The sequence below is a fragment of the Mus pahari genome, chromosome X (assembly GCF_900095145.1).
Source record: "Mus pahari chromosome X, PAHARI_EIJ_v1.1, whole genome shotgun sequence".
In the NCBI taxonomy this organism is placed as follows: domain Eukaryota; kingdom Metazoa; phylum Chordata; class Mammalia; order Rodentia; family Muridae; genus Mus; species Mus pahari.
In genome coordinates, this window is record NC_034613.1 from 99773946 (window position 1) to 99783769 (window position 9824).

Below are 9824 nucleotides of genomic sequence, written 5' to 3' on the forward strand. Positions count from 1 at the left end.
AGAGAGAGAGAGAGAGAGAGAGAGAGAGAGAGAGAGAGAGAGAGAGAGAGAGAGAGAGATTATACACAGACTTAAGCTATTTTTAACTCGTTTGAAAGTTATTCATGGGCTCACTAAGACTATAGACTCAGGTTAAGAGTGCCTGAGCCCCAAATTCTCAGAAATTACAGTACAGACTCAAGTTAAATATGCAGGCATTGGGTTTCTTTCTTTCTTTCTTTCTTTCTTTCTTTCTTTCTTTCTTTCTTTCTTTCTTTCTTTCTTTTTTTTTTCTGAAATTCACCTCCTAAAACTACCCATGCCAGGAAAGCTTTTCTACTTCTACGTTATCTTCTCAATCTTTTATTTTTATTTTTTGGTTTTCATTCCAAAGATCTGAGGTCTTGGGATATTCTAAGTTGTGCACTCAGAAAAACAACAATAAAGCTCCTGCCTGCTTTTTTTTCTTGTATTTCAATCTGATTTCTCCTATATTGTTCCTTTGTTGTGTTGGCTTTGTGTGTGCTAAGTGTTCTTTCACTGAGCTAAATCCTTAATCCTAGAAAAGGTTTTATGAATTACTTTGTTGTTTAAAAATATAGTCATGGAAAGGTTATTTTGATGTGATATAAACCTTTATTTTTATCCAAAATGGGAGCAAAAATTTGTAAGTTTCTCTCTAAATGTCATCTAAATACTATTCCCATTAAGAGGATTTTTGTGATTTTTCTTTAAGGAATCAGTTGAATAAATGGCTGCAAAGTACTGGGAAGTAGTAGAAGGGCAGGGGAGGAACACTGAATCATGGCCTACAGCAATTATTCACAAAATGTACTCGGCACATCTTAACTTGTCTGCACTGGTCTCAGATGTCTACTTTGTAAAAGCACCTCAGGTGGTTCTAAGGCTGCACTGAGAAACAGTGGGCATAACATTCTATCCTTAGGCAACAAAATGTGAAAACCCATGTTCTAATAGGGACAATGGTTTTCTCAGTATAGATAAAGTTGTTAATGTTGGAAAAATAAGTGTAGAGTTTTCTGTGGAAAATACTTCGTCACCAGTGAAAATTATACTGATATTGTCACAGGAACTTCCTAAAATTTCTAGTTGGCATTCATCTGTATAAGGTATGCATTTTTGATAGTCCATCTATTGAAATATGATTATTTATGCAGTTAAAAAATCATATTAGCCTCACATAAAGCATCAGTTTACTCTTTAATAGATATTATTACTGCATTCTAATTACAATGATTATTCCACTGAATCTGTTGAGTAACTTATTCAATGGTAATAAGAAATTGAATTAAGGTTGAATAAAATATGTTACTTTACTTAAAGTTTTACTTTTCCATTCATTACATGTATTTTCAACTATTAAAGATGTTTAAGATACTGTAAGACAAATTGTATTTCTTTTATAATTTGAAAGGGTTATTGTGAGTCAGTGTCCTTCTTTGTCTATTTTGTGATACCCCGGCTGTCTGACAATAAAAAGGGAGAGCTCTTTCAGTAAAAACAATGTTGTTTATTAATAAATTCTAGTGGTTCTAATTTGTATTCTACCTTTGTCATGAGAAAGCAGATCCAGTGTCCATTCTTATGCACTCTTACACAAAACTTTACTCTGTCAAGCCAGAAAGAGAATAGCATCCCAAAATACTGTGCCTTTCTTTCAACGTGAAATAAGTGGCCAGAAAAAAGGGAAACATCCTGTTGTGATGGGTTCACTATTGTCATGGAATATAAACTCTTTTTGTTGTTTTACTCTGAATAGTTAACAAGTGGCTATGAATTTATGTTGGACAGAAATTTGAAGATGACATACTTCATGTATGATTTCTGCTTCTTTAGAAGCTTTCCTGGGTATGTCAAGACAGAGGATACATAACATTTGCTTCAGCAGGTCTCTTCTAGTACTGTTCCAGAATCCCTAAATTCTTATACTTTACATTATTTAATAATGCCTAAGACCCACCAATAAAATGAAATAATTCCCTAGGACATTGACAACTATTTGTTTTACATTATTAAGATGAAGGATTCATTCTGTCCTGTAATTTTTTCAACTCTGTGACTCATTTTCTTTCTTTCCAAGAAATTACGTGTATTATATACTCACCATACACTACATTTCAACATATTGTAGAATTTCAAGAATCTTTGATTTTCCTTTAAATTTTGTACCATAAAACTGTACAAGAAGATAAAAGACTATTAATGAGAATAGAATGCAAATTTTCAAATATTAAAGATGAGTATTCTTAATTTTTAATTCACTAATATAAATAATATGAAGATTAGTTTTTGGTTCCTTTAAACATGCAGGCATTCATTAAGACAGATAGTTAAGATAGGTAAATATATTGCTTAGTTGTATAAAAACTCCTTTTTACATTCAAATATTGATACTGCATTTAGGTATCAATTAAGTATAAATATTTGAGAATTTGCATATATATTTGATTTTTATTCACTCTTGAGTACTACATATACATATACATATACATATACATATACATATACATATACATATACATATACATATACATATACATATACATATACATTGAAATATATAATTGTACTTAATCCCAAGATCCATTCTTTCAGTCTTCCCAATATTTCCACCTGATAACTTTATGACTTTTTTATAGCCCTGAAAGATCAATTAATGTTGTCTAGATGTTCACTGGTAAGTGAATATCTACTAGAGCATGAGATTTTTACAAGTGGGAACACTGTCATAAAGGAATGATTTTCCTTCTCACAGCAGAAATCAGTTACTAATGGTTCCTCGATAATGGGTGGAACCTTTAGATAATATATACCAAAATTTAGATGAGCTCAATCTTGTACAGGTAAACAGAGTTGCTGTGATTTCATGACGTTGTATCTATATCATATCTATAGGAAAGCATTTCATAGTATTTGGAGGCCAGAATATTCCTCTCTTATTTTCATTAAAATTAGATTTTTATCTCATACAATATATCCCAACCCCATTCCCCCCTTCTTCCACTTCTGCCAGCTCCCTACACACATCACCTCTCCCCCAATACACTCCTCCTCTCCTCTGTTTCCACTCAGAAAGGAGCAGGATTCCAAGACACAACAACGAAATATGATAAAACATGATAAAATATGAAAAGGCAAATGTCCTACTATCAAGACTAGAAAAGGCAATCCAGTAGGAAAAAAACGAGTTCCAGGAACAGGTAAGAGAGTCAGAGAAACAGCTGTTCCCTCTTTTAGAAGTCCTACAAAAGCACCAAGCTAAACAGCTATAACATGCACAGAACCTGGTGCACACCACTACTGGCCTTGTGCTTTCCTCTGCAGTCACTTTAGCCTATGTAGGCCCTGATTAGTTGATTCAGTGGTCCATAATCTCATGGTGCTCTCAATCGCCTCTCACTCCTACAATGTTTCCTCCTCCTCTTCCACAGGGTTTAATGACCTCCAAGGAAGGAACCTGATGGAGACCTCCAATTTATTTTCTCTCTACATAATGTCTGGCTGAGTCTCTTCACTAGCTCCCAACTGCTGCCTGAGGAAGCGTCGTCTCTGAAGACTAACTTCATTTACTTTAGATTTATGAAAACTAACTAAATGAAATACTGGTATTTTCTGCTGAACTATAAGAGGACAAGTTTTAGTTTTACCCAATGGAATACTTCTGAGCTTTAGCCTCGCTTTCTTCCTTCTAATGTACATGATTAAAAGAAATATCATAATTCATCTGAACCTGTTTCCTCGGTTACAAGATGGTAAAAACAACTAGTCACTATTACATGATTTGTAGTTTACATGAGATGAAAATGTGAAACTGCTATATTTTTTTCCTTTTTTTATTAGATATTTTCTTTATTTACATTTCAAATGCTATCCAAAAGTTCCCTAGACCCTCCCCCCACCCTGCTACCCTGCCCACCCACTCCCACTTCTTGGCCCTGGCGTTCCCCTGTGCTGGGTCATATAAAGTTTGCAAGACCAAGGGGCCTCTCTTCCCAATGATGGCCGAATAGGCCATCTTCTGCTACATATGCAGCTAGAGACACGAGCTCTGGGGGTACTGGTTATTTCATATTGTAGTTCCATCTATGGGGTTGCAGACCCCTTCACCTCCTTGGGTACTTCTCTAGCTCCTCCACTGGGGGCCCTGTGTTTCATCCACTTCTGTGTTTGCCAGGCACTGGCATAGCCTCACAAGAGGCCGCTATATCAGGATCCCTTAGCAAAATCTTGCTGTCATGTGAAACTGCTACATTTTAAGTCTTCATTTTACATTAAAACATTGTCAATTAGGATAAATTCAAACAGATCAATTTACTTATATAAATTATTTTAAAAAGACATTGAGTGCATCTACATTTCATATACCATGTTTAAATCGCTTTGCTTAAAAGGAAAAAAAGATTATCATTAATGAAATATTACAGTAAATTGTAATGAAATTAACTTGGTGAATGAATATGACAGTTTAACTGTGATAAGTACAAAAATAATGTACAAAATGTAAAGAATACACAAAAAGGGGATTAGATTTAGGTCAATAAGTTTCCTTAAATTAGTAATGAAATAATATTTAAAGAATTAATAGGTAGTAAGCTGGTTTAAAACATGGAAAATATTCAAATCAGAAGGAACTATTTGTCTGCATTACCCACATAGGGAAATATCAAGGAAAATATGAGAGTTTTAAAGACCAGTGGTTACTTTGAAAACACAGAATAATGGGGATTATGTTTTCATTTTAAACCCTGGTATGGGATACAGGGCTGCTTCAGATTGTTTATAGTAGCTGACTATGCATTGCATCCTGTGTTGTTAGGCACATGATTTTTCTAGCAGCAGTTTCTGCAATTGTGTGACATTTGCAATTCTGGGGAACTCTTCAAAGGGTATATAAATGCTAGGGCCCCAAGAGAGAGAGGGTGAGTTATTGAATTGGAGGCTGGTTGTCCTTGGTTGTGGTTTGCTAAGTAGTCCTGTGCAAAGAAGAAGCAATAACAAAATGAAATTAGATACTGTGATGGTGAAGATCAAACTTGCTTCCAAGGAAGTCAACATCTCTAATCATCAGGTAGTAATCTGACAATAATGTGGCCCCTTTCCCTCTCATTCTTTTATCTCTCCCTTCTAGTTTTGGAGGATGAAAAAGTATAAGAAAAGTGGTGGAGAAGGGTGGAAGATAAAAAGAACCTATAAAGTAGACAAAAGACAGGCTATAGACCTGGACAAGGGAATAAAAAAGTATATATTAGGATATTTAACTAAGGAAGAAGAAAAGCAAAAACTATCATAAAAGGTTTATTAGTTGTTTTTCTGCTACTTCCCAAAGCAGGCAACAACTTTCGAGATAGCCCCCACTCCAGTTGTTAAGGACCCACATGAAGATCAAGCTGTTACATGTCTCTGTGTGGGCTTATGTTGAGCCCATTTATTCTGTTTGGTTAGTGGCTCAGTCTCTTCGAGCTCCAAAGGTCTAGAATAGTTGTGTCTGTTGGCATTCATGTAGAGTTCTTATCCCCTTAGGCACTGCTATTCTTCCACCTATTCTTACATAAGCATCTCCAAGTTCCAATGTTATATATTAGAATGGCTACTCCAGTTTTTTCCTTGGGTCCATTTACTTGCAAAACTATTTTCCAACTCCTTATACTGAGATAATAACTATCTTTGTTGCTGAGATGGTTTTTTTTTTCTATATAGCAGAATGATGGATTCTGTTTACAAATCCATTCTGTTAGCCCGCCCGTGACTTTTTACTGGGGAATTGAGTCCATTGGTGTTGTGACATATTAATGACCAATGATTATTACTTCCTGTTATTTTGATGTTGGTGATGGCTGAGTGCATGTTTCTCTTCTATTGATTTTAACAGTGTGACATTATTTACTTCTTGTGCTTTCCTAAGTATAGTTACTGTCTTAGTCAGGGTTTCTATTCCTGCACAAATATCATGACCAGGAAGAAAGTTGGGGAGGAAAGGGTTTATTCAGCCTACATTTCCATATTGCTGTTCTTCACTAAAGGAAGTTAGGACTGGAACTCAAGCAGGTCAGGAAGCTGGAGCTGAGGAATGGAGGGATGTTTCTTACTGGCTTGCTCAGCTTGCTTTCTTACAGAATCCAAGACTACCAGCCCTGGGATGGCACCACCCACAAAGTGCCCTCTTCCCTTAATAACTAATTGAGAAAATGCTTTACAGCTGGATCTCATGGAGGCATTTCCTCAATTGAAGCTCCTTTTTCTGTGATAACTCCAGCCTGTGTCAAGATGACACACAAAACCATCCAGAACAGTTACGCGCATTGGCTTGTAGATTTCCTTCTATTAACCTCTGAAGTGTTTGATTAGTAGAAAGATACTGTTTAAATTTGGTTTTGTCATGGACTGTCTTGGTTTCTCCATTTATAGTGATTGAAAGTTTTGCTGTGTATGTTAGTCTGGGCTGAGATCTGTGGTCTCTTAGGATCTGCAAGACTTTTGCCTTCTAGCTTTTAGAGTCTCAGATGAGAAATTGAATGGAATTCCGATAAGTCTGGATTTATATATCATTTGTTCTTTTTCCCCTTGCTGCTTTTAAAATTGTTTCTTTGTTCTGTACCTTTAGTGTTTGTTTGTGATATGATGGGAGGATTTTCTTTTCTTATCCAATCTGTTTGGCACTCTCTAAGCCTCTTGTACCTTTATAGGTACCTCTTTCTTTATGTGAGAGAACTTTTCTTCTAGGATTTTGTTGAAGATGTTTTCTGGGCCTTTGATCTGGGAATCTTTTTATTTTCCTATTATTCTTAGCTTTGATCTTTTCAGAGTATTGCTAATTTCCTGGATATCTTGTGTTGTGTATTACACACTGATTTCTTCTACACCTGAGATTTTTCCTTTCCATCTCCTGTAATCTGTTGGGGATGCTTATATCTGTATTTGCTATTCTTTTTCCTAGGCTTTTCATCTGCAGAATTGCCTCATTTTGTGCTTTCTTTATTGTTTCAATTTTCCTTTTCAGGTTTTGGGCTGTTTTATTCAGATCCTTCACCTGTTTGATTGTATTTTCCTATATTTCTTTATATTTTTTTGTTCCATCTTTTAGTACCTCAGCCTGTTTGAATGTATTTTCTTTTATTTCTTTATGAGATTTATTCATGCCACCATTTAAATTTTTATTTATTTATTTATTTATTTATTTATTTATTTATTTATTTATTCTTTTTCAATAGTCCAGTTGTTATTCCCCTCCTGGTCCACCCTCCAAAAGTTCCTTACCCCATTCCTCCTCCCTTGTCTCAAAGATAATGTTCCCAAAGCCCCACTCCCCCACACTCGGCCAGGCTTCTGTATTATCTCAAGATAATATAGGTAATAACATAATAAGGCCTTAAGTCTCCTAATCGTTAAATGTGTCTTCTGTCATTGAGGCCAGACCAGACAGTTCTCTGCTGTGTATGTATCTGGGGCCTTGGCCCAACTAGTGTATACTGCCTGTCAGTGTCTGTGAAATCTCAGTGGTCCAAGATAGTTGAGACTGCTGGTCTTTCTATAGAATTGCCCTCCTCCTCAGCTTCTTGTACCCTTTCCATAATTCACCAAATTAGACCCTGATTTCTGTTTAATGGTTGGGTATAATTATCTGCTTCTGTCTCAGTCAGCTGTTTCTTGTCCCCTTTAAAAAGGTCTTTATCATCTTTATAAGATTGGATTTAACATCTACTTCTTGTGCTTCAGTTTCATTAAGAAATTCAATTCAGCCTGGGAGGGCTCTCACTGCCTGAGCTGGTAAGGGAGCCATCTTTGCTCCAGTACACCCAGGCTCCAGTCCTTGCCGGGGAGAGCCCAGACTGCAGAAGCAACACAGCTTCTGGGACAGACACTGGTTCTGGCTCAAGACATCTGGGCACCATCCCTGCCAGAGGCTAGGTGTCTGCCCAGGAGTGCTCTCATTGCCTGAGCTGGTAAGGGAGACATCTTTGCTCTGGTTCGTTCAGGCTCCAGGCTTCACTGGCGAGAGTGTGGACTACAGAAGCTACACAGCTTTGGGACACACAGAAACAATCTAGCTTCTGGGTCAGACCCTGTTTTAAGCTCCAGACATCTGGGCACCTTCCCAGCCAGAGGAAAGGTGGCCACCCGGGAGGGCTCTATCTGCCAGAGCAGGTGAAAGAGACATATTGCGTCCAGGGTCCCTCGGAGTCTAGCCTGTGCAGGTGAGTGTGCAAACTGCAGAGGCTACACATCTTCTGGGACAAACCAGTTTTGGGCCCACATCTTCAGCAAGGAGGCAGGTCTGAATGCCAGGCCTCTGTGCACTTTCACTGCAAGAGGAGAGCTTGCCTGTGGAGAGTACTCTCACCACTGAGACTAGGGAGAGTGCTAGACTCCCAGGACTGAAGACAGAGGCTAACAGAATCACAGGAGGAACAAGCTCCAACCAGAGACAACTATAACAACTAACTCCAGAGATTACCAGATGGCGAAAGGCAAACGTAGGAATCTTACTAACAGAAACCAAGAACACTCATTATCATCAGAATCCCGCACTCCCACCTCAGCCAGTCCTGTATACCCCAACACATCCAAAAAGCAAGACTCACATTAAAAAGCATACCTCATGATGCTGGTAGAGGACTTTAAGAAGGGCGTTAATAACTCACTTAAAGAAATACAGGAGAACTCTGCTAAAGAGGTACAAGTCCTTAAAGAAACACAGGAGAAAGCTGCTAAAGAGGTAGAAGTCCTTAAAGAAACACAGGAGAACACAACCAAACAGGTGATGGAATTGAACAAAACCATACAAGATCTAAAAAAGGAGGTAGAAGCAATAAAGAAAACCCAAAGTGAGACAACTCTGGAGATAGAAACCCTAGGAAAGAAATCAGGAACCATAAATGTGAGCATCAGAAACAGAATACAAGAGATAGAAGAGAAAATCTCAGGTTCAGAAGATTCCATAGAGAACATGGGCATANCAATCAAAGAAAGTGCAAAATGCAAAAAGATCCTAACTCAAAACATCCAGGAAATCCAGGATACAATGAGAAAATCAAACCTATGGATAATAGGAGTAGATGAGAATGAAGATTTTCAACTTAAAGGGCCAGCAAACATCTTCAACAAAATTACAGAAGAAAACTTCCTGAACCTAAAGAATGAGATGCCCATGAACNTAAAAGAAACCTACAGAACTCCAAATAGACTGGACCAGAAAAGAAATTCCTCACAACACGTAATAATCAGAACAACAAATGCACTAGATAAAGATAGAACATTAAAAGCAGCAAGGGAAAGGGGTCAAGTAACATATAAAGGCAAGCTTATTAGAATTACACCAGACTTTTCACCATAGACTATGAAAGCCAGAAGATCCTGGACAGATGTTATAGAGACCCTAAGAGAAAAAAATACCAGCCCAGGCTACTATACCCAGCAAAAATCTCAATTACCATAGATGGAGAAACCAAAGTATTACATGANAAAACNAAATTCACACAATATCTATCCACGAATCAAGCCCTTCAAACAATAAAGGGAAAACATCAACACAAGGACAGAAACAACATTCTAGAAAAAGCAAGAAAGTAATCCTTCAACAAACCTTAAAGAAGACAGCTGCAAGAACAGAATCCCAACTTTAAAAACAAAAATAACAGGAAGCAATTACTTTTCTAATTTCTCTTTACATTACTGGACTCAATTCCCCCAATAAAAAGACATAGACTAATAGACTGGCTACACAAACAGGACCCAACAATTTGCTGCTTACAGGAAACCGATCTCAGGGAGAAAAACAGACACTACCTCAGAGTGAAAGGCTGGAAAACAATTTTCTAAGCAAATGG